This window comes from Pseudophryne corroboree, chromosome 2 (genome assembly GCF_028390025.1).
Source record: "Pseudophryne corroboree isolate aPseCor3 chromosome 2, aPseCor3.hap2, whole genome shotgun sequence".
Classification (NCBI taxonomy): Eukaryota; Metazoa; Chordata; class Amphibia; order Anura; family Myobatrachidae; genus Pseudophryne; species Pseudophryne corroboree.
In genome coordinates this window covers 343,812,489-343,839,278 of record NC_086445.1, presented here as the reverse complement: position 1 = coordinate 343,839,278, position 26,790 = coordinate 343,812,489, and the positions used below count along the sequence as shown (strand labels likewise).

The 26,790-nt window shown below is 42.9% G+C and overlaps 1 protein-coding gene and 1 pseudogene across 1 annotated transcript in view; one reads left to right on the top strand and one right to left on the bottom strand.

Moving 5' to 3' along the window:
• The window catches only part of HS6ST3 (heparan sulfate 6-O-sulfotransferase 3), a 931,949-nt gene that overhangs the window by 268,843 nt on the left and 636,316 nt on the right, over nt 1-26,790 (bottom strand). The window lies entirely within an intron of this gene.
• Nucleotides 3,063-3,181, top strand: LOC135052295 (5S ribosomal RNA; annotated as a pseudogene).

Sequence of the window (26,790 nt, the reverse complement as noted above, 5' to 3'; positions counted from 1 at the left end):
TCCGATGTTCCTCCAGGGAATGGGAGAAGATTAGGATGTCATCTAAGTATACAACTAAGAATCTATCCAAATATTCCCTGAGCACATCATTCATGAAATCCTGGAAGACTGCCGGGGCATTACAGAGCCCAAAAGGCATCACCAAATATTCATAATGCCCTGAGTGGGTATTAAAGGCAGTCTTCCATTCATCCCCCTCTCTTATTCGGATTAGATTGTACGCACCGCGTAGGTCAATCTTAGAAAAAATGGTGGCAGTACGAAGCTGGTCAAACAAGACCGAAATGAGAGGCAGTGGGTATGAGTTTTTAATCGTGATACGGTTCAATTCCCTGAAGTCGATGCAGGGTCGCAACGAACCGTCCTTTTTACCCACGAAGAAGAACCCCGACCCAACTGGAGACTGTGAAGGTCTGATAAATCCCTTAGCCAAGTTCTCCTGAATGTACTCTGCCATAGCCTGAGTCTCAGGACGTGACAGGGAGTACAACCTGCTCTTGGGAAGCTTAGCATTTGGCAACAAATCAATGGCACAGTCATAGGGGCGATGGGGAGGTAGTACCTCTGCAACTTTTTTGGAGAACACGTCCGCAAAATCTGCATAACACCCTGGCAATCCTGGCAAACTTAGCTGCGAGAGCCTGACTGGAAGGCTCAAGCAACTCCTGAAACAATCAGTACCCCAACTAAGAATCTCCCCAGAGACCCAGTCAAATTGAGGATTGTGGGCCCTTAACCAGGGTAACCCCAACACCAATGGGGCAAAAGTACAGACAGTCACATAAAAGGACAATTTTTCAGAGTGTGTGGCTCCAATAAACAAAGAAATCTGGCTAGTGCAAGAGGTAATTTTACCTTGGGATAATGGTTCCCCATTTAACCCACAAATCTCAATTTCCGATGCCAAGGGTACTAAGGGAACAGAGTGTTTCAGGGCGAATTGGCGGTCCATAAAAACCCCGTCGGCCCCACTGTCCACAAAGGCCTCAGTCTTGACAGTTTGACCGAGGATCTTCAAGGTCACCGGAATGATAAAAGTCTTCTTGGGAAATTCTGACTTCTGGCCTGACAGGATATTTCCCATCACCCTCAGGCCCTGAAGTTTTCCGGCTTTTCTGGGCATGATACTACCACATGACCTTTATTCCCACAGTACAAACACAACCCCTGCTGTCTCCTCCGCGTCTTCTCACGCGAGGAGAGGCGGGTAGCCCCAATCTGCATAGGCTCCTCGGAAAATTCCTCAGAGTCTGAGATTCCCTTGGGAAGGAAGGAAATCTCAGTCTCCCTTTCAAGCCTACGCTCTCTCAGCCGTCTATCCACCCGGATGGATAACTGCATGAGCTGATCCAAGCTATCAGGCAAGGGATATTGTACCAGTTGGTCCTTTATCTGGTTAGAAAGACCTCTTCGGTACTGGTGTCTCAGGGCTGGGTCATTCCACTGGGTATCATGGGCCAACCTCCGAAACTCCGTACAGTAAATCTCAACTGGCCTTCGCCCTTGCTTAAGGATCGAAATCTGAGCCTCGGCTGAGGCCGTCTTGTCAGGGTCATCATACAACATGCCCAGTGCCGTAAAAAAAGCATCAACACTTTTAAGCGACGGACAGTCAGGCTGCAACCCATATGCCCAGACCTGTGGGTCTCCTTGTAGCAAGAAAATCACTATGCCCACCCGCTGAATCTCCGACCCAGAAGACTGAGGCCTAAGCCGGAAGTATAGCTTGCAGCTCTCCTTGAAACAAAAGAACTGCGAGCGATCTCCAGAAAAACGATCCGGGAGATTTACTTTTGGCTCCTTAACCCCTGCAGGTGCTGCTGCTGCGGGAGCTCCGCCAGCAGCCTAGGAGGTGTGCATTTTAATGGACAAATCATTAAATTGTCGAGTCAGGACCTGCACCTGATCGACCACCTGTTGCAACGTATTTTGAGGGGTATGCTCCATATTCCCACAAAATTTCAACAGGAGTATTAGGCTGCTGAATATGTTATGCACACCAGTGCCTGCAGGAAAGTACTGGTGTCAGAACTGTTATGCACTCCAGTGCCTGCAGGAATGTACTGGTGTTTGAACTGTTATGCAAAACAAATGGACTCACAGACAGACTGGGGAATATGACATAACGTACACAGAAGGTGATAGGGTAACAAAATACACACAAAGTGAACAGAGAAGCCCAGAGGCTAAGGAACTGGGTATCTCCCTTGTATTAGAAATGCTCAGATGGGAAAAGCAAGATGTTGTGTTTTAATACGTAGAGAACCCGAAATGCTGTTGCTAAGGGCAACAGCAAAACCCTAAAAGGTTACCAACGGGTGTGGCAGCAAACTCCTTGGTCAGAGATGGAATGATAGACACAAGGAGAGTCTCCACAATCCTAATTCTCACTTGCAGTGCACAGGTTCAGCTTACTGCCACTAAACTGACCCCTGACACCTAGCACAGTGAGACAGGATTAGACAGGCAAGTCTTAGAATACAGCCGCAAACTTGCTAAGTTCACAGAGTAGTAACAGAACCCCAGCAAGCTAAACGACTGACTCCAGTCTTACTGCTAGGTCTGGATTGGCAGAGTGTAATACCAAATCCCCAGGCCTATTTGCAGTAAGCAACAAACAAATACAAAGCTACACAGTACTGGCTAACTTTCAGGAACTGACTAACCAACAAAGATTCAGCAGCATCTGCTTACCCTGAGAAGAGGCCTTATAAAGCAGGTGCTGTCCACGCCCCACTCAGACCTCACAGACTGTGAGCACAAAAACCAGCACCGGATCCCCTGCCGTGCACAGAGCCTATAACCACTGCACAGCAAAAGACCCGAACCGGAGTATCAGCTGCGCTCAGGTTACTCCGCTAGCACTTGTCTCCCGGTTGCCATGACGACGTGGCAGCACAGGGCAGGAGACCCTAACACTCCCCTCCTCTCCCACCCATATCCCTTTCCCTCCTCCCCCCTCCCTTCTCCCACCCAAATCTCACTATCATGCACTCTGTTAGAGTTAAAGATTCACTTAATTTACAATGGTCTTTGGAGTTGTAACCAAGAAGGTACAATGTCGATACAGTCATTCCACGCTGGAAATGCCCAAATATGTCCGATCCTGGAAGCTAAGCAGTGTTGGGCCTGATCAGTACCAGTGTGGGGGACCACCAGGAAAGATCAGGTACTGTATAGTACAATAACATATAATTGCCTGAGAAAGGTATATACTCCATGTTAACAGAATCACAACCCTATATAATAGAGCACTAAACACTCCAGTACGAATACATGGGGTAGTTCCCCAAAGTAGACTTACCAGCACTAGCACTTTATATGTGCACTTTATATTTATATGCACCTTATGGAATTAGCACTAGCACTTTTAATGTGCACTTTATAGGTACATGCACTTTATACAATCATCCACCAGATATGGATTTTAGACGTACCTAAATTAATAATATGCACTTTATACAATCAGCACTAGCACTTTTAAGTGCACTGTATAGGTATATGCACTTTATGTAATTTATTACCGGATGTGGTTTTTTAAATTAATATAATAAGCACATGCACCTCTTTTCACTTATAAATATATGCCATTTTCCCTCACATTGCCAAGTTATCAACCCTATGAGCCTGCTTCTTTTAAACTACGATTGTAAAGTCTGTTATGAATGACAGCCGTGTCTTACACATTTTTTCTTATTTCTTTTTTCTTTTATGGGAACACAGCAATAAAAACACAAAAATGCCCTCTGAGATGTTCTTCTGAAAGATGGCCGCCGCACTGTAAACTACCACAGACATCTACAGAAAGATGGCCACCGTGATCTAAGAACTTTCAAATACACGTCTGCTCCATTAGCCCGGGACGGGTGCATGCGCAGTATCAGACCGGAAGTGGGGCGGAAGTCGCGGACGCGCCCGGACACCGGACCGGAAGTACCGCTCTGAAAGCCCTTAACTATGAAAAGACTGAGTTTTATGCTCTAAGGAGCAATCGTTTCTATATATTGACTTTGGGCACTGGTCCTCTTGCATAATAAGTTACTCCCCAGCACCTGTAAACTTGTTTTTGAAGCGCAGTTAATGACAGCCAATTCCCAAACAGGAAGTGAGGTCATAATTGTTCACTGTTTGATATCACTATATACAGCCAGCTTGTCCCACTCTACCCCAGACCTGTGATGAAGTCCAAGTGACGAAACGCGTTGGAAGACCTACACCTACCTCATATCACAGATAAGGAAAATCTGCTTATTTTGATCTTATTGTAGTTTTATATTTCCATTTTAAGTGTGTTAGTCCAGTTGTGATTGTATTGTTGTCCCATTTTATATATATGTCATTTTAATTTATTTTTACATTAAATAAATATTTTTATTGTATTTATTATTGGTAATCTTACTTAATTGACACCGGTGGTTGCTATACATCCCTCATTCCCCTATTCCAATTTACCTGTTTCAGGGAATTACCACCCCTATTTATATTGAGGGACCCAGCTGACGCCCCATTAGTTCCACAGGGGAGTGTCACATTTTATTGCCATTTTTTTACACAAACATATCTGAATCCTATCACATGTGGTGCAGTATTAATCCTTGTCTCTATATATACATATATTTATTTATATTGAAATATCTATAGAGATATATACACATACATATATATATATATATATATATGTCAATATAATATCTCTCTATATAGAGTGATAGATAGATAGATAGATAGATAGATAGATAGATAGATAGATAGATAGATAGATAGATAGATAGATAGATAGAAATACTTCACACTCATAACATTGCCACCTGCAATACACACTGTCTCCTTGTGTCCATACTTTCATGACTGATACAAGCTATACACAGCTCAAATGTTCTTTCCTCTAGAAGCGCAAGTAAAATGTTTATTTGATGGACGCTTGTGGATTGTCTAATATGGGAGGCTTAGCAGTGACACCAGTATAGGCTGCTAATTTGCTTAACGTTTTGTACATTAATGGAACCTTACACACATAGGGAGACCTTAGCAGTGGTGCATGGCTGGAAGTCACAGCCAGGTGACACACACGTACACACGGGGGGCGCGACCCACCACTCGGCTGCCCGCCTGCTCTGGCCAGGGCCCACCTGGCATGCCCGGGCCCAGGTAATCTGTACCCTCCTCCCCCCCCTCTCTTGGCGCCACTGTCTGTGGCAATTGACGAGGTGCGTCGGGTGCCCTTCTCTAGATGGGAGTGCGATGTGACTGGGTGCAGGGGAAGCTGTGGGCCCTGGAGGCAGTCGGGGACCCATAGAAGCTGCATCCCCTGCACCCACGGTACTTACGCCACTGGATCCAACACATATTATACACTGCTCAAAAAAATAAAGGGAACACTAAAACAACACATCCTAGATCTGAATGAATGAAATATTCTTATTAAATACATAGTTGAATGTGCTGACAACAAAATCACACAAAAATTATCAATGGAAATCAAATTTATTAACCCATGGAGGTCTGGATTTGGAGTCACACTCAAAATTAAAGTGGAAAAACACACTACAGGTTGATCCAACTTTGATGTAATGTCCTTAAAACTAGTCAAAATGAGGCTCAGTAGTGTGTGTGGCCTCCACGTGCCTGTATGACCTCCCTACAACGCCTGGGCATGCTCCTGATGAGGTGGTGGATGGTCTCCTGAGGGATCTCCTCCCGGGCCGGCGCCACCACTAGGCAGCTTTAGGCAGCTGCCTATGGGAGGTGACCACTGGAGGGCAGCACCGCACAGTGAATGAGAGAGAGAATGCTTTTCTTATCCTGCCTCTATCTCTGCAATACTGCCGCCCCCCTCTCCTCCGCAACAGCACCCGGTAAAGCTATACCAGCCCCCCACTCCGCTCCGTGATTGAGCTCCCGCATATCACCTGCTCCCCCCGAGTCATGATGTTACCCGCTCTCTCCCCTCCCTCCCTCCGCTCTCCCCTCTCCTCCTCTCCCTCCCTCTCCTCCTCCTCCTCCCCCCACCCCCCGGCGATTACAAAACGTAATGTAACTGCACCGCCGAGCTAATTTCACAGTGCTCGGCGGCGTTACTAGTAGTCAGGCAGGGCGGCTGGGAGCGTGACGCTGACGCCATGCAGTCTCGCTTCCTGTCCCTGCACAAGAGGATCCTGGACTCCTGCTATGCACTCCATGCAGCGTACCCGCCTGCAGTGCCAGTGCCTCCTGTACTCCGCTATCCCCGGTCCACGTGATGTCTGGGACGTGGCCGGGGAGAGCTCAGCAGAGACTCCCCTGTTGTACACACTGCGGGCCATCTGATGGTAAGCGTCTCAGCGGGCGGACTTGGGAGCTGTTTGGTTGCCATGGTGACCTTGGCAAAGCTTGCCATGTGAGCCCTGGACATGCAGCTTCCATACATATTTTATTTGCTTAGCAATGCATGTATGTTCCATGTACAATGTAACACATGTTCTGTATGGGTATGGGTTTAATGTAGCACATGTATTTTCACAGTGTGCAGTGAGTATATGCTATGTATGGTCTATGTGGACCCATGTAACTGTTTGCTCTCGGTTACATGCATGTTCTATGTGTGCAGCTGGTGTGTTCTATGTATGTTCTGTTTGGGAACTATGTTACTGTGTCTCTTGGCTTACATGCATGCATACATACTGAGAGACACAAGTTGCGGTAGGCTGAGAGATGCAGGGGGGAGTGGGTGCAGCTGAGGATGCAGGGGGGAGATGATGGTGTGGCTGAGAGATGTAGGGGGGAGAGGGTGCAGCTGAGGATGCAGGGGGGAGATGATGGTGTGGCTGAGAGATGTAGGGGGGAGATGATGGTGGCTTAGAGATGCGGAAGGGATGGTGTGGCTTAGAGATGCGGGGGGGATGGTGTGGCTGAGACGCAGAGGAGAGATAGTGTGGTAGAGAGACGCAGTGGGGAGAGATGGTGTGGTAGAGAGAAGCAGTGGTGAGATGATGAGGTAGAGAGACGCAGGGGAGAGATGGTGTGGTAGAGAGACGCAGGGGAGAGATGGTGTGGTAGAGAGACACAGGGGAGAGATGGTGTGGCTATTAATAAGTATAAGGGGTAAGCTATGTGGGTTTTATTATAGTGTAATGGGTTAATGCTGTATGGTTGGCTTAATATTTTTATTAAGGTTAGGAATTGGTACTTTAGATTACATAGAGCAGATTGAGCGTTATGGAAAATAAATGTAATTAATAATGTAGGGGTATGGTGGGTATGAGGGAGTTAATGATTATTATTGGCTAATTATGTTGAATGAGGTTGTTGCTGAAGCAGTTAATGAATTTTTAGGAAGCTTATTTAATGATGAGGTAAGATTTTCAATGATAACAAAATTGCTCTCCGTACTGTCTGGCGGTCATAAACATGCTCTCCGTACTGTCTGGCGGTCATAAAAATGCTCTCCGCACTGTCTGGCGGTCATGAAAATGCTATCCGTACTGTCTGGCGGTCATAAAAATGCTCTCCGTATTGTCTGGCTATCACAAAAATGCTCTCAGTATTGCCTGGTGGTCAAAATAATGCTCTTAGTATTGTGGTACAGACACTTAAATGCTGTTAATATTGTATGGCTGTCACAGTAATGGTCTTATTGGGGGTAATTCTGAGTTGATCGCAGCAGTAAGTTTGTTAGCAGTTGGGCAAAACAATGTGCACTGCAGGGGGGCAGATATAACATTTGCAGAGAGAGTTAGATTTGGGTGGGTTATTTTGTTTCTGTGCAGGGTAAATACTGGCTGCTTTATTTTTACACTGCAATTTAGATTTCCGTTTGAATACACCCCACCCAAATCTAACTCTCTATGCACATGTTATATCTGTCCCCCCTGCAGTGCACATGGTTTTGCCCAACTGCTAACAAATTTGCTGCTGCGATCAACTCAGAATTAGGCCCATTATCTGATGGTCACTAAAATTCTCTTCATATTGCTTGGGTGGTCCCAAAAATGATCTCCTTATTGTGCAGTGGTCACAAAAATGCTCTTAGTATTGTGGGGCAGCCACTAAAAGGCAGTCAGTGTTTTATGGCGGTCAAAGAAATGTTCTCCGTAATGTCTCGTGTTCACTTAAATTTACTCCTTATTGTCTGGCATTAACTTATATGCTCTTTGTGTTGTCTGGTGGTTACTAAAATGCTCTTAGCATTACAGTACATGGTGGTCCAGCATTGTAATACATATTATAGTGTTATTATATTTTTATGTTCATAAATCTAAAAATTAATATAATAATATTTTAAGTAGTCAATTATGTATGTGAGTGACTGGGTGGGGGAGAGGGGGGGTATTTTTGGGGGGAGCAGGGGCGGTATTTTGTAGCTTTGCCTAGGGTGTCTAGAAACCTAGCACCGGCCCTGATCTCCTCCCAGACATGGACTAAAGCATCTGCCAACTCCTGGACAGTCTGTGGTACAACGTGGCGTTGGTGGATGGAGCGAGACATGATGTCCCAGATATGCTCAATTGGATTCAGGTCTGGGGAGCAGGCGGGCCAGTCCATAGCATCAATGCCTTCGTCTTGCAGCAACTGCTGACACACTCCAGCCACATGAGGTCTAGCATTGTCTTGCATTAGGAGGAACCCAGGGCCAACCGCACCAGCATATGGTCTCACAAGGGGTCTGAGGATCTCATCTCGGTACCTAATGGCAGTCAGGCTACCTCTGACGAGCACATGGAGGGCTGCGCGGCTCCCCAAAGAAATGCCACCCCACACCATTACTGACCCACTGCCAAACCGGTCATGCTGGAGGATGTTGCAGGCAGCAGAACGTTCTCCTTGGCGTCTGTAGACTCTGTCACATCTGTCACATGTGCTCAGTGAGAACCTGCTTTCATCTGTGAAGAGCACAGGGCTCCAGTGGCGAATTTGCCAATCTTGGTGTTCTCTGGCAAATGCCAAACGTCCTGCACGGTGTTGGGCTGTAAGCACAACCCCCACCTGTGGATGTCGGGCCCTCATACCACCCTCATGGAGTCTGTTTCTGATCGTTTGAGTAGACACATGCTCATTTGTGGCTTGCTGGAGGTCATTTTGCAGGGCTCTGGCAGTGCTCCTCCTGTTCCTCCGTGCACAAAGGCAGAGGTAGCGGTCCTGCTGCTGGGTTGTTGCCCTCCTACGGCCTCCTCCACGTCTCCTGATGTACTGGCCTGTCTCCTGGTAGCCTCCATGCTCTGGACACTACGCTGACAGACACAGCAAACCTTCTTGCGACAGCTCTCATTGATGTGCCATCCTGGATGAGCTGCACTACCTGAGCCACTTGTGTGGGTTGTAGACTCCATGTCATGCTACCACTAGAGTGAAAGCACCTGCAGCTTTCAAAAGTGGCCAAAATATCAGCCAAAAAGCATAGGAGCTGAGAAGTGGTCTATGGTCACCACCTGCAGAACAACTCCTTTATTGGGGGTTTCTTACTAATTGCCATAATTCCCACCTGTTGTCTATTCCATTTGCACAACAGCATGTGAAATTGATTGTCAATCAGTGTTGCTTCCTAAGTGGACAGTTTGATTTCACAGAAGTGTGATTGACTTGGAGTTACATTGTGTTGTTTAAGTGTTCCCTTTATTTTTTTGAGCAGTGTATTTATTTTAATAGCTTAATCTAAATGATCAAGGCAAAGTTGTGTGAAATATTCAATTGCAGTAATTTATGTTTTACAGACATCATTTACAAATGCATTTTACTTGCACGAGAAGGTTTTTGCACACAGGAATGAAGCGCTTATCAAGTATCACATAACAATATGTACAGTACATATCAGTGTGCATATATAAATAAATATAATCACCATTAAATGGAGTGCAGTCCTCAATAGATAGAGGGAATGAATGAATGGATGAATGAATGAATGAATGAATGAATGAATGAATGAATGAATGAATGAATGAATGAATGAATGAATGAATGGTTTTTCTGAGGGATCGCGCCTCCAGACGCAGAGCACAATCTGAACTTATGTATCCTTGGATGGACCTGTAAAATAAGTGCCTCTTTTCCCCAAGATGAATGAGGAAGGTGAGAGACACTATAAGACTCAGACCATAGTGTAGTAGTATTAAAAATCACACGAGTTTAATGCCACAGATTAAATTTACAAGACACAAGAATAAAAACAGCACATCACAAAAGTCTCCATAGGACAGCACAGCATACTGTATATCACCGAGGGGGATTCCTGAAACCACAGATGGTCCTTGAGTGGATGGTTACCAGGCATTCCGGATGCCTAATTCCATGCGAGATAAATTCCCAGAGCGATAGGTTTGTCCGTGTGTCCCAGAGTCCACAGCAAATAAAAACGGGAACCACGCTTAACGCGTATCGGACATATAGTCCTTCATCAGAAGTGTCTATATGATGAAGGACTATATGTCCGATCCGCGTTAAGCGTGGTCCTGTTTTTATTTTGCTCTAGGAATCCCCCTTCGTGATATATGCTGTGCTGTCCTATGGAGACTTTTGTGATGTGCTGTTTTTATTATTGTGTCTTGTAAGTTTAATCTGTGGCATTAAACTCGTGTGGTTTTTAATACTACTACATTATGGTCTGTGTCTTATAGTGTCTCTCACCTTCCTCAATCATCTTGGGAAAAGAGGCACTTATTTTACAAGTCCATCCAAGGATACATAAGTTCAGATTGTGCTCTGTGTCTGGAGGAGAGATCCCTCAGAAAGACCATTCATTCATTCATTCATTCATTCATTCATTCATTCATTCATTCATTCATTCCCTCTATCTATTGAGGACTGCACTCCTTTTAAGGGTAATTGTATTTATTTATTTATATATGCACACTGATATGTACATATTGTTATGTGATACTTGATAAGCGCTTCATTCCTGTGTGCAAAAACCTTCTTGTGTGTATTGTTTTGTTGATGTGTGGGGTACACATCCATTTGCGCATATTGTAGCTGCATATTGAGTTTTATTGTGCAAAGTATACTAAAAACATCTGTGATCAAATACATTTTACTTAAAATAGCAGACTCCCAGCATTAAAGTACATTTTTTAAACAAAACATTAATTTTAATACTGTATACCAGAATATTTCAAACTTTAAATTAATTTAAAAAGTGGATCAGAAACTTGTAAAACTAATAACATAAATATGAAAGAATGTTGAATAATTTACGGACTTTACAGAAAATTACATAATTTTAATACTTCTTGTGCATATGCTATAATCATAGCCGTAATGAAAAGGACAAAAAAAGACCCATGCAAGCAAAAGACATGAGAACATTTAAAGTTTAATAGTATCCCTTCCATACATTTCTAATTCCTCACTGAAGGGATCCCAAAGAAAAAATTTAATCTGAACAAAATGAATATTAAAATACGATATATGCATACAAGTGGCAGCTTCTACTTACTTTAAGTAGGAGGGCTGCCGATACCCCCAGCTCGGAGAGGAGACATGAAGCCCCGGGTCTTGGCACCTGCGCAATACATCCAACAGGTGCCGGGACCCCAGCTTATATCGACTGCATTGGCTGCAGCCTATAGAAGTCAGATTGGGCTGCGTGAAAGGCAGAAGTGGCTTCCTAACCTGGTGACACCACTGTGTTAGATACTAAGGGGTCAGTTTGGAAAATGATGACCACTTCTTCTTTTTTTGCAGAAGAAAATGTATTATTACTGCTTCTCCAAATGTATTAAAAGGCAATCAGATATTTCTCCATTGATGCTTTTATTTTCTCATAATAACCAGCTATGGCAGCTAAGCATGAAGGCAGCTTACTAGTGACCAAAAGCGGAGCTTTACGTCACCTGTCTAACAACACATATTTCCATCTGTGGATGGCACTATGATAACTTACAAGTCATGCTTCTGCCTCCGGATGCTCCTCCATACATGTACAATCCTGTGAATGCTCAACAGGGATGCTCAGTGGCAAATACATATTGTATCAGCAATATATTGATGTGATAGAGGTGGACAGAGATTGCTGAAGTGGTGATTTACTGCAACCGCTCTCGGAGGTCTCTCTTTGTAATACATTGCAGCTCTGAGACATCCTGTATTGCTGCAATGGCCCTTTAAAAGTGATAAACATTATTCATTATGGAATCACCACTGGAATAAAATTACCATTCATGAGACATGTTACCATGTGTGTGCACACAAAATTGATAAATTCAGTTTCCAGAATTAACTCTAGATTTTCACAATTTTATTGCAAGATGGGGACATCCTGGGGATACATATACATATATTTAAATAGTATGACAATTTGTGTAAACTGGGCACATTTTTTTATAAAGTAATGGAATCACTGTGCTGTGGTAATGGAATCACCAAGTGGTAATGAACATGGTAAAACTTTTAGAACTGAATTTTCAGGTAAAATAACATAATCTGTATAAATGATCAAACGTTTTTACATTTTTTGGTAACGGAATCAACTTTACTATTGTATGTTTTAATTTAATCATATCAAAGAGACAGAGTTACTTATGGCGATTAAATTGCCCTCTTATTTCAATTATATCAACCCTGATATTGAGATATTCGGTGGGATGTAATGGCGTCCGAGATCGCCCGAAGTGTGGGATGCAGGCTAAACTTGGAAGTTTTTTTAAAAGAACAGTCATTTACAAGGCATGGTTTTGCCTTGTAAATGACTGCCGCTTTAAAAAGCTTGGCTGGCATCCCGCACCTCTGGCAAATTCGGACGCCATTACATCCCTTTGATTATGTCATCATTTCATGAAACACCTATATTTTTATTACTTTATCTGCAAATAAATGAAAGCTTCCCCATAATATAGTTACTTTCAATCAGTGAACACTGCTAGTTTCACATCGCAATGCGGAGTCGCACCAGGGAATTGGAAACAGGTCCATCCTGAGTGCGACCCACATTGGACCCTTTCAGACTGGCTTCCCGACCCGGCACTATGCCATCGGGGCCAGGGACAGAGGTAGCATCGGGGGGCAGGTGCAGATGTGGTGCAGGGAGAGGAGATCATCTCCACACCACCTCTGTCTATATTGTGAACAAGTCCCGAGTTGCATCGACCCGGCAACATGTTCACACTGCACCTGACCTGGTAATAATCCGGGAATAACCCTTCTTTATTCCCAGGTGGAAATACCAGGTCAGACGACCTGGGAATTCGGGAGCAACCCCTTTCACACCGTAGAGTGACCCTCATTGACCCGGCAATATACTGGGTCGATACCGGGTTATTTGTGCCATTTGAAAGGGGTAATAGAGAGCCCTAATATGAATAACTAGGTCCCAAACCAAACTTATATTCCTATATTTGCAAAATAGAGCACTATAACTGCTTACTAATGCCAAGAGCTTGTACCTGTGTTGACTTTTTATGTTTTAGGCAGTGCTGCAAGTGTGACTGTATGGGACGGTACGGCATACCTGTAAGAAAATCCCAGCAGGTACGCCGTACTGCCGGGCCGCCACCTTGCAGACACCGGGTCTTGGAGAGAGGAGAGCGCAGCATGCGCCTCTCCTCTCTTGCCTGCGAGGGCCCCCTGAGTCTGGCGACGTCGGCGTGCGCTGAGCCGGTTTGTGAGCCAATCAGTGCTCGCGGACCGGCAACCAATCAGGAGCTGCTGCTGCTGGACCGCGAGCCCTGATTGGGTCGTGGACCGGTGCCAGTTCAGGAGACTGTACTGATGGCAGGAGAGGGACAGGAGGAGCGCGAGCTGCGCTCTCCTCTTCCCAGCAGAAGATAGTACCAGCCCCAGGCAGCAGCAACAATGGTAAATAAGTTGCACTGCTGGGGCATATCTGGCACTCTGGGGGCATGTGTATCTGGCACAGTTGGTGTATATCTGGCACTCTGGGGGCATATCTGGCACTGTGGGAGCATATCTGGCACTGTGGGGGCATATCTGGCACTGTGGGGGCATATCTGGCACTCTGGGGGCATGTGTATCTGGCACTGTGGGGGCATATCTGGCACTCTGGGGGCATATGTGTATCCGGCATTGTGGGGCCATGTGTATTTGACACTGTGGGGGCATATGTGTATCTGGCGCAGTAGGGGCATATCTGGCACTGTGGGGGCATATGTGTATCTGACACTCTGGGGCAATGTGTATCTGACACTCTGGGACAATGTGTATCTGACACTCTAGGGCACTGTGTATCTGGCACTGTGGGGGCATATATGGCACTACTGGGGGCATTTGTGTATCTAGCACCATGGGGCATTTGTGCATCTGGCACTGAGGGGCATTTGTGCATTGGCAGTGTAGGAGCATGTCTGGCATGGTGGCGGCGTATCTGGCACTGTGGGGGCATATGTGTATCTGGCACTATTGGTGTCATAAGGGAATCTGGCCCCCCATATGTGTATCATTTGGTCACACCCATTTTTTCAGCACCTATAAGACATTTTTTCTACTTGCACCACTGGTTTTAGGTTCCATGTCCATATTTTCCATATTCCGTAACTTTCTATTAACATTTAGGCAAAAAGAGTTGGCTAATGTTTCTGGGCTACACAAAGCACTAAGGGGTCTATTTACTAAGCCTTAGCTGGAGATAAAGTGCATGGAGATAAAATACCAGCCAATCAGCATCTAACTACCATGCCATAGGCTGGAATTGAAAAATGACAGTTAATGGGGGTACTCATGGAGCGATCGCTGCTTAAAATCTAAGCAATCTGACTAGATTGCTTAGATTTTAAGCAAGATTGCTCCGTGTGTAGTCCCTACAGCGATAGCGATGCACAGCCCCGCACATCGCGATCGCTGCTGCTAGATTGACTTGCATGCAGGCCAATCTAGCGGGTCGCTCACTTCACCCGCTGGGTGAAGTGAGCATCCCCCCTGTCTCCCCCAGCACGCTCAGCACACATCGCGCTGTGCTGAGCGGCGGGAGAGATGTGTGTTGAGCGGTTCGCTCAGCATACATCTCTCCAACATCGGCCAGTGAGTACTGGCCTTTAGGAGCTGGTTGGCTGGTACTTTATCTCCGTCCACTTTATCTCCATCTAAAGCTTAGTAAATAGAAAATAGACCCCTTAGTTTGTTTCTGTTAAATACTTAAAACTTTATCCTTAGTGCCAAACCCAGTAATCCTGATTTTAGGTCATGCTTATGTACTTCTGCATATGGTTGCTGTCTTTGTGATAAGACCATAACAAGCATCAAACATAATCTCCTCAAAATTACTTAAGTGTATCAAATGGTTTTAGTCCCACATAAGGCTGAATAGTGTAGCATTACAAAGTCTTCCAAACATACAATAATTCCATTCAAATAAGACATAACACCTCTCCTGGTTCCAATTATCTAGTTGGTTGCGTGCTACAATGAAATATACCACTTACACCTATTTAGAAATAAAACTATATTGGCTGTGCAATCAACATAACCATATATCTAAAAAAAAAAAAAATCATATTTATTAATCAACATGTATGCAATACTAAAGTATAAAAAACGTAAAGTATTGACTTGTGACAATCTTACATCTATTTACCAAAAAAAAATATACCAAACCGAATGTAGTTTAGCTCATGTTATACAGTATGTCAACAAAAGAAAGTGAGATGCTTAATGGAGAAATGTAACAGTAGCTCTATATAAATAAATAATTATATTTATATAAAATAATCTTGCAATCTAGTAAACAGACAAATGAGACAAAGAGACAGGTAGGTACTGTATATTTTGGTTATTAATATGGGAACCAGACCTACCGTATGAGGCACTGTGAGCGTGAAACCTGTCACGTGGTTTTGTCAGCAATGTTACATTATGACTGTGGCACTCATCATTATCTTTTGCATTAAGGGAGAGCAGGATAAACAGTGTTTCATGAAATCTTAATACATAACTATCTCAGGAAGAAAACTAAGGCCAGATCATAGCAATTCTTAGTGACATCTCTTGTTGAAAGGAGTTAATGAAGTCTGACATTGCAGCAAGATAACTGAAATTATAAACACAATTTGTTTTAGTGTCTGACACATGTATGTTACAATGTCTTCCAGCAGTTCAAATTAATTTTTCATTCTCTGATCACTGATAGATCCCACATTTCAAGCCTGCATGTCACGCATTAAAATGTCAAATTATTGAAATGCAAGAGCAACAAATATATCAAAACCCCTCTTTTTCTATATGAGCTGTATATTAATATGTCTTTGTTTTGGCAACGAATTGTCAGTCAGACTTTAACAAATGAAAAGATACTGTGATGCTTAAAATCAACAGCAACTGAGAATTAGATAGACTTATTAGCATAATCAGAAGGAATATATAATCAGAAATACAATTTTAAATAATATATCTTGAAAATTGCCGTAGACTGTACTGTATACTCTTATTATGTTTATCTAACACTGTCTTATGGCAATTTACATATGGACATTCTATCAAAACATAGAGGAGCAAAGGATTGTAGCAGAAACAGTTTTTCAGGAAGGAATAAAATTTTAGCAAATATATGAAGAACATCACAATAATTTGTTGGCAAAAAAACATTGGTTTTGTGAGACCTACTGTAACAGCAGCAACACATGCAATAAACAAACTATTGGGAATACTGTGACTGGACTTTTCACCATGTATCCTCCTTGTTCATAGCTTGGCTAGACTGCCTTGGAAGTGACTTTGATGAGTTTGGATTCACCGAAAATTGATGTCTGTTTATGGTTCTATGCTGTATTTTCTGTTAATCAAATGACATTTTTATATTTGATGAGATTGGGCATGCATGAAAGTTGCTCTCTGACAATGCACACCTACGTACTAGTCATTTACATGACAGCCTTCAATAATGGAGCATATGAGAGGGTGGAGAAGGGGATTGATATATAGGGCATGCCCCAAGACACTGACAGCAAATTGGTAAAATTACACTACTGATAAAATTCACCACATATATAAAGTACATAATGCATGAAAACATGTAAATGGCAAGTACATATTTTGACTGTACCACCTAATTATAATCATGGTAATAAGCTGCTCTGCATACATTGTGCTTTATCCCCTAATACCATCTTTTGTATGGCATGATACAGTATATTGGTAATTTGCCCACCATTCCCCAGCTTTTGTGATAGTTCCTCCATAAGGAAACACAAGTTGAATGGTCTTGGGAATGTGTGAGCAGACATATAGAGTATAATATGCTTCCCTTACCCTTAACAGGAAGCTGCTTGAATAAGGTGACCATTATATTAAGCTGTAATGTGAGTTACACTTTTAGGGGGGAATTCAAATATTTTTTGGGCACCCAATGGGAAATATTCAATTGTTTTGTCGATGGGTGCAAGTGCCATGAGCAACCATTATTTAGTGCATGTCACGCCCAAACACACCAGGTTTAGCCTTGTAAAGTGCCTAAACCCATGCAAACGGCTGGAAGTGCTGAGTTTGGGCACCCAAAAGCTGACTTTGTGCAGATTTCTGTTTGCTACAGTACATCAGGAGGGTGAAGGCAGAAATAATGGGCACCAGCAGCACCCAGCAGCACAAACATTTGAATTCCTCCTTTAGAGTGAATCATGTAATATAAAGGGGCAGGCATGTGCAAATAAGTAGAGTCCTGGCAATAGACTGAACATATTGTAATTAAACAAATGTAACTAATAAGAATTATTCTCATTATTATTATTCAAATCATTCTCATTTTGTTTGTGCATCATTGTTTTAAAGAAATACCAAACACCTTGAAAATTAGAGGTAAACTATCATGAACAGTTTTGTGGGATATTCAACATTTGTAGCAAAGATATATATCCAACCAACAGTACTGTATTGTCAATTTGTGGTAAATTTAGGCTTTTAGCCAAAATTGCTGTATGTTAGTATTGTTTTAATCTGTATATTAATCTATGGGCTCGATCCAATTATCAATTGTGAAATATTATGAAAAGACTTATCCAGGACTTAAATAGAATGATAACAGACAGAAACATTCAATCAACTTTGCAGCAAAGGAACAGACATTCAACATGCCTTTCAACCTCATGCAAACTCTTCTGTCCATTTTAATATATGTACATAACTTTCTCTCTGACATCCTCATGCAGTCTAAGAAAAGAATGCAACCAAGAAAATAAGTTGTTACAGTATATCATGATTTGCTTGAGACTGCAAATACCTGGGTTTCAAGTTTTGCTCACTTATGCATAGTTAAGGAAGCTTGCTGGCCTTGTGTTTGCATACTCACATACAGTGTCATTTTTCACCTATCACCAACTAAACATTTGGCCCACTGACGGCTTTTATTAATTTGCCAGGTATTCCTTTCGATGCAATCTACGGTCAACTGTGCTTATCAATTTGCGCACACAAATGAACCATGTACCACAAATTGATTTTCTTCATTGCACTCCATAGTTTTTTCTCTAAAACAATAACATCCTTCATTCTCCCTGCAACTCACCCCTCTGTACACATTGCCACCTTAATTATTTATTTCCCTCTTATTAACACTCACAAAACTTTTACTTATCTTTCTACTTTGACGATAACATCAGCAACTAGTCACCAAAAAAAACCCATTCACAAACCTCCAACTGTATTTATCTCTCTCTCCTACTCAATTAGCTGGTGACATTTCACCAAGACCCAATCACTTGCCCCACTCACATCCAACTGATTCGCAGCAATATATATAAATCCAGCCAACCTCATATATATCACATGTCTCCCTGCACCCTCCAAATCACTAGAATGTGCCTTATGGAATGCACGCTCTGTTTGTAACAAATTAACAACCATACATGACTTCTTCAGCTCTAACAACTTCAATATGCTGGCTATAACAGGAACATGGCTTACACAAGCAGACACGGCTTCCCCTGTAGTACTGTTGTCAGGAATCTGCATTCTCCGTCGCATCACTACTGTGGAACTACAGGTTTCAGCAGTTCAGTTCCAGTTTTCAGTCTACTGCAGCCTGGAGTACACAGTGCTTCAGCTAACTCACAGCTGATCTGAACACCCAATCCAGCGGGGTGTGTTCTCACAGAGATGCAACATCCAATCATCACAGACCGAGGGGTACAAACTCCAGTTCCTGGCTCAGTCTCATCGCCTTAGACAATGCGTCACATCCTTTGAACAGGCGTCTCCTGTCTTCAGTCCTCTGTCTGCAGAGAATCCCCAGTGTATTGGACCTGTGGAACTAGCAGTTCCATTCCAATTCCGTTTCCAGCAGTTCCAGTTCCAGTCTTCAATCCCCTGTTTCCAGTGATCTCCTATTTCAGGCACTTCCAAGTTGTTTCCCTGTTCCAGTGTTCCTGTGGAACTACAAGTACCAGCATCCATTCCAGCTTTCCTACGAGTCACATTCGGTGTACAAGTTCTCCTGGTTCCTGTGTTCCTGTTTCCAGTGGTTTCCTTGTTGTCATTCTTCAGTCTTCAGCTTGCTATGAACTCCAGCCACAGTTTGCCACAACAACTTGCAGTAAGAGACTTTCTTCAGGTGTTCTTCCATTACTCAGCCTGTGCACCTGATTACCAGCATCTAGCATTGTGCATGGCATTCAGCACTTAACAACTTGCTGTGTTAGAACTGTCTCCTGCTAGGGCCTTGCTTGGCTTAAAGACGTGTGCTTCTACAGAGACTGTGTGCTTTGATTGCTATTTGTTATATATCGGAGTTTCGTTTGCTGCATCTGATTTCATTATTGCCTTGTCATTTATTTCAAGTTACAAGTTCATCTTCATTGCTCATTTGTTACCAGTGACTTTTGAAATATTCATTTATCGGATTAAGTTATCATTCATTATTCCTGTCATCCATTATCCCTGTGTGATAATAAATATCAAACGCCCATGCGCGGAACTTTTCTTCAGTCTCCCCATTTCCTCTATCACACCTACACTGACCCACTAGTGCCCCCTCCGGGGACAGACAAAGTTACAGAATCCTGACAACTGTCACAGTGTGGTCTCTACATCACTCATACCTCCAGGCCTGGTAACAGTAAAGGATTATTACTTTCCCAATCCTTCACATACACAGTACTACTACAGGTTCCATCACTCACATTCACATAATTTGAAGTACATTCCATCAGGATTTACACTCCTTTCTCTGCGTGTTGCAGCTATTTATCGCCCACCTGGGCAACCCAAATAATTTCTGATAGATTTTTCTGCCTGGTTCCCTCACTTCCTATCATCTGACATCTCCACCATCATGGGTGATTTCAATATTGCTAATGATAGTCCAAAATCTGCTGCTCATGCCTCCACACTACTTTCTTTAACCTTCTCTCTTGACCTCCCAATGGACTGACTCATGTACTCATCAGGTGGGCCACTGCCTTGATCTAGTATTCCCCAAACTATGCTCAGTTTCTGAATTCACTAACACTCCTTTTCCTCTCTTAGATCACAACCTTATCACCTGCATGCTATCCACCATTACTTCAAACTCAGAGACATTGAAGTCCTCCTCAAACCGGCAGAAATATTAACACAATTAATTTTCAAAAACTATCCACCTCTCTGCAACAATTGTTCTCATCTATTTCTGCATTTACTTTTCCTGAGACTGCTGTATCACACTTGAACCAGACTCTAGAAATAGCCCTTGACCAAGTGGCTCCAGCTACCCATCACACTCCACGTAAGCCTAGATGTCAACAATGGCACTCTAAATTAACAAGACACCTACAAAAACTCTCACAGAAAGTTGAGAATCAGTTGCATAAATCTCATATTCCAAGTGACTTCCTCACATATAAAACTGTCTACCACTCTTATCGTAATGCCCTGGACACTGCCAAACAAACATATTTCAGAACTCTCATATCTGTTCAAGCCTCTAACCTCAAACAAATTTTTAATACATTGAAATCAATTCTGATCCCTCCCTCACCTGACCCACCAGCCACTATCAAGGCACAAGATCTTGCTTCCTACTTCAAGGACAAGATTGATAAGATCCAAGATGAAATGGTGTGCTCTTCCTCAGCCAGTGACCTGCTCAATTCTTTACCTGAACCTTCTGGCACTATCTCTTCATTTGATTCCACAAATTAAGATGACGTGTCAACACTCTTCTCATCCTGCTACTCCACGACCTCTCCTTTTGAGCTTGCACCCTCACAAGTAAGTAAATCTCTGTCTCCTGTGCTCATCCCAACCTTAACTAAAATCTGTAATCTCTCTCTACTGGTATCTTACCTTCACTGTTCAAGCATGCAGTGATTACTCCCATTGTGAAAAAACATAATTTTGACCCTAACTCTCTCTCAAACTACTGTCCCATCTCTTAGCTCCCATGCCTCTCCAAGCTACTTGAGAGACTTGCCTACACTCGCCTCACACACTTTCTTAATTCACACAATTTATTTGGACCCACTTCAGTCAGGCTCTCGTTCCCAACACTACACAGAGACAGAACTGACTAAAGTAGTGAATGATCAAGTCACTGAAAAGCCCAAAGGCCATTAATCACTTCTTATTCTTCTAGATCTCTCTGCTGCTTTTGACACTGTTGATCAGTCTTTTATCAGAAAAACACTACAATGTCTAGGTTTTCAAGACACAGCCATATCTTTGTTCCCATCCTACCTATGTAATTGCTCCTTTGGTGTTCGCTTCTCTGAATCCACCCCCTCTTCACTACCTTTTTCAGTTGGAGTACCATAAGGCTTGGTCTTAGGTCCTCTGATTTTCTCAATCTATACAGTACCTCATCTCTTGGTATTAGCTCTTCTCGATTTCAGTATCATTTGTATGCAGATGATACTCAAAACTATCTATCCTCCCCAGATTTGTCACCATCTGTATTGGTCCGTGTCACTGAATGCCTTTCTATTCATCTTGGATGTAATCTCACCACCTCAAACGTAATATTTGTAAAACAGTTAATTATATTTCCACCAGCCAATAGTAGTTACCAACCTTATATCTGTATCACTGTTGAGAACTTAACAATCAATCCTACCCCACAAGCTCGCCACCTAGGTGTCATACTTGACTCAGAACTGTCCTTTGCTCTCCACATTAAATCTGTCTCAAAATCATGTTACATTCATCTAAAAAAGATATCCAAAATAGGACCATACCTTACACAAGATACTGCAAAACTCTTACAATGCTCACATTCTCTCCCCCATTAACTATTGCAGTTGTCTTCTAACTGATCTTTCCAAAAAGATACTCTCACCGCTACTATCCATTCTGAATGCGGCTGCGAGGCTAATCCTCCTGGTTTGACTTTCATCATCTGCAGATCCACTCTATCAGTCCCTCCATTTGTTACCTGTATTCTACCATATTCAATATAAAATACTTTTACTCACAAACAAGGTCATTAACCAACCTATACCAATGTACATCTCTTTGCTTATCTTAAAATATCTCCCAACCCAATCTCTCTGCTCTTTACAAGATCTACGTCTCTCATCCACACTCATCACTCGCACGATTGCTGGACTTTCTTCGGGCTGCACCCACTCTGTGGAATGCCCTCCCACACACAATAAGACTCTCCCCTAGTCTCCAAACCTTCAAGCGTTCCATGAAAACTCACCTTTTCAGTCTAGCTTATCACATTCCAGAACCGCTCATTCAACCTTCGTAAGGATTCCTATTCAGTTATAACCCCACTGTACAGTCCACATATATCCTCCACATATTTTCTCTTTCTTCCCTTTCCCTTCCTTCTGACCCTGGTTCATCATTGCTGTGATATGTTATCATGCAGCCCACCTAGAACCTTTGCAATCTGGTGGACAACCGCACCTACAGTATACTTGTGTATCAATGCCTATTTCCCTATAGAGCAGAGCATTCCTACATCTATGACTGTTTGTTATTACCCAGTTCTGTTTTATCATTGTGTCCAATAGTAAAGCGCAATGGAATTTGCTGCTCTATATAAGAAACTGTTAATAAATAAATAATAAATTACTCAAGAAGGGGGTGAGTTGCCAATGCCGCAGCTTGTAAATGCCGGCAACAGCACCACAAGTAGCCTTCCCCTCACAGCCCGCTCTCCCTCTGGATTTGCGGATTTTTGTACACAGCCGTGAACAAGAATCTGTAAGTCTGGCGATACCATACATGAAGCATACAGAAGCTCACACCCACGATGAACTTGAGGGTAATCGGACTGAATGTTATATGGGCTCGATTCAGGTTGGATCGCTAATCGAACTGCAAAAATTACAAAGATTATGTGGGCATCTGCAGAAAATGTGAATGCCTCTGCCTGTCAATCAGGCAGAGGCATTCACGGGGGGGGGGGGGGCGGCAATGCTCTGTTTTCTTGGTGGAAACGGAGTGTTGCTGGGGCATGGCTACAAAAACGGGGGCATGCTGACACGAATGGGAACATGATGGGGGAATGATCGGGGTGGCTCCATGATGTCACACGCAGCCGCCGCGATCAAAAAGATGGCGGCGGGTCTCCTGCAGGAGCAGCCAGGCTGGGCCGGCAGGAGGCAACCTTAAATTTTGCCATTAAGCAGAAATTGCAGTGCGATCGCAATTTCTGCTTGATCGGGGGGGGTGGGGGGGTTTGCGGTCAGCATGCTGGGCGGCCTTGCCCTGTGATGGGCGGCCCCAGCATGTGTTCACAACACCACTTGGCAGAATTTGCAATCCAACCTGAATCAGGCCCTATGTTCCAATAATTAAATTACTTTGTTTACTACTTCCAGTACATGTGACGAGCATTTTTTTGGCATACACACTGTAATTAAATTTATACAACAGTACAACATGTACTTTGCATACAACTATGAATCAGGGCCATAATGTAATATTCTTGATTTTAACTTAGAAAATGATTGTTCTGTTGCTGCTTGCACAATGACTGCTAGTGCGGCACACAAAAGGTATTAACACATTTATAAAATTTTCAATATTTCTATGATAAACGTAGAGCTTTAAAAATAGCCCATAATAAAGAAAACAAAGAATAATAATAACTTGCTCACAACACATTTTATCTTTAGTATGGACTCATTAAGGTCTCCATGGACAATATTCAGATGTGGTGGGATGGTGCAATGCTGCCGCTTACTTGGAAGCAGTAGTGATGCACTAATATGGTAATGCAGCAGGAAGTGTCTGGTACAAGCAGACGCCTCCTGCGTGCATGTGTGATCCAGTGCTGTGTACTAGGACACAGCACTGGATGACCTGCAACACCATCAGCTGGCTGTGTGACCGATGGGGTTACGCCAGCCATCTGCCACTGCTCCGACAAAGAGGCTAGGAAATCTCCATCTTCCAACAAAGATCCTGGATACAGAACTCCCCAAAAATGTCTCCATTTTGGGAAACGGCTGCTGTTGCCACCCCCCTCCACCGCCAAATGGCTGCAGACTGTAAATCTACTGACGTCTGCAGCCACAGTGCATCCAATGATCGCAAACATCTGTATTTTGCATCTCGTATGCCTCAGATTTTTGGCCATCTATTACTCCTTTGGTTTGATGATTTGTGATTGGGGAGGCCATAACCATTTAGCTGAATGCACTCCCAACTACAGTATATGGCAGTGGTTCCCAATTTTTTTTTTTAATCACTGCACCCTAGAGTATCAGAATTTTTTAATGGCACCCCGGCCCTAGGCCAAATGTTTCTTATTGAGAAATTTCAAAAGAAATATTAAATTAATTTAAATTGTCCTTAAGTGCAATTGTGTGGTGTGGGACAATATTTGCTTCTGTTTGTCCACATACAGTATTTTATGATTGGCAGCCACCAGCACTGGTTTTGCCTATTACATTGACAATATACAGTATAATTTGAATTGGTCCCGGGCCACCAGTCCAAGGCACCCCTGCAAGTGCCCTGAGGCACCCCAGGATGCCACGGCACACAGTTTGAGAACCACTGGTATATGGCATGAAACTTTACATACAGTATATCTAGTGGCGGCAGAGATGGGTCTGCAGAACAGTTTAAATTTCAAATAGAGGAGCCTACTGGCAGTGTGTTCTGGCCGGCTATGTTTGGCAGTGTTTGGGGTGGCAGTTGGTGTGGCTGCTCTATTTGAATTTTGGACAACGCTGCAGCCCCACATCTGTAGCCGAACTTGAATATATCCATTAAGAGATTCACTGAGATTCACAAAATTGTGCTGATCTATATACTTTGTTAAGAGTTGGTCTAGTGATATCAGGGGACCCATTTTGAGCCTTCAAAATATCATTAAAAATTAATTAGCAGGCTACACAGCTGATATATGGAGGAAACATGGATGCGGGTAGAGGTGCCATATTCTTGTTTTCCCAGAAGCGTGAAAATCCAGTAGTTGGGAATCAATGCTTTTCTAGCTCTTCAGAGTCGAGAGATTATGTTCCTTACACCACTGTCAACATTTGTTCCTGTCAAACTCTATCCATGGGTAAGGTACCATAAGTTGTACTTTTTGGTATGTACCTTTTGTCATTGATGTTTCCAACAACAGGGCCACTGCTGGCTAAATGTTGTTTTGTTGGTGGAGTATTCTCAATACAACTGTTACACTTCTCCGTTTAAAGAAATAGCAGCTGTGCTGTTTTGGTGGCACTATTGTAAAGTGTTCAAAGTTTTGCAATATTTTATGTCCATTCCACAAAAAATACACACACAAGACAAGTGCAGACATATGCTTACATAGCATTGTCTGCACAAGTTATGCTTTAACATTACACAGGGAAGGGAAACATACAGTGACTATACTGGCCACTAAATTAATAGATTTGACATCTAGGTGTAGTACAGTATAGAATATTTCAGGTTTGTGGGCAGTTATGTATCATGTTAAAGCCTAGCAATACACATTCTGGTTTCTAGATCTCTTTATTGTAATTATTTGAAAATGCACATTGTTGAGTCGACATCATTTTTCCACACAATTAAACATTTATTTTCCTGAACATCTACTAAAAAAATCCAATAAAAGCAGTAAAGATAATAAACTGTACATGTAACGAGAAAGAGTTCATCTTAGATAATACACAAAGTCAAAATTAGACTCATAATTCATTGTGTTGCTACACGGGAAGCACAGGAATATTACTGTCTACAAAAGAATAATACATCTGAGAAATTTTAAACATATTGAGGTATTTAGGAGAAAAAATACATTTTGCCTTTACGTCTATCTTCTTAATAGTTTTTCTTAGAGCCTTTAAAGTGAACTAAATTTAAAAGCTTAAAAAAAATACATCTTTTACTTGATGTATAATCAGCCTATCTCTAAAAACACCAATGTTGGAGGTTGTATTTGTATTTTCTCCTATTAAAGTGCTATTTTGTTTTATTTGGAAAATATTTTATATAACTACCTTATCTAAAACACTATATATTGAGAATATATAAATGGAGGACATAACAATGTTATAAAAATCCCCCGGAGGCAATGGGGGTCATTCCGAGTTGATCGCTCGCTAGCAACTTTTTGCAGTGCTGCGATCAGATAGTCGCCGCCTATGGGGGAGCGTATTTTCGCTTTGCAAGTATGCGAACGCCTTTGCAGCCGAGCAATACAAAAACAGTTTCTGCAGTTTCTGAGTAGCTTTGGACTTACTCAGCCGCAGCAATCACTCCAGTCTTTTTGGTCCCGGAATTGACGTCGGACACCTGCCCTGCAAACGCTTGGACACGCCTGCATTTTTCCGAACACTCCCAGAAAATGGTCAGTTGACACCCATAAATGCCCTCTTTCTGTCAATCACCTTGCGATGGACTGTGCGAATGGATTCTTCGTTAAATCCATCGCCCAGCACCGATCCTCTTTGCACCCGTACGACGCGCCTGCACATTGCGGTGCATGCGCAGTTTTGCCGAGTTTTAACCTGA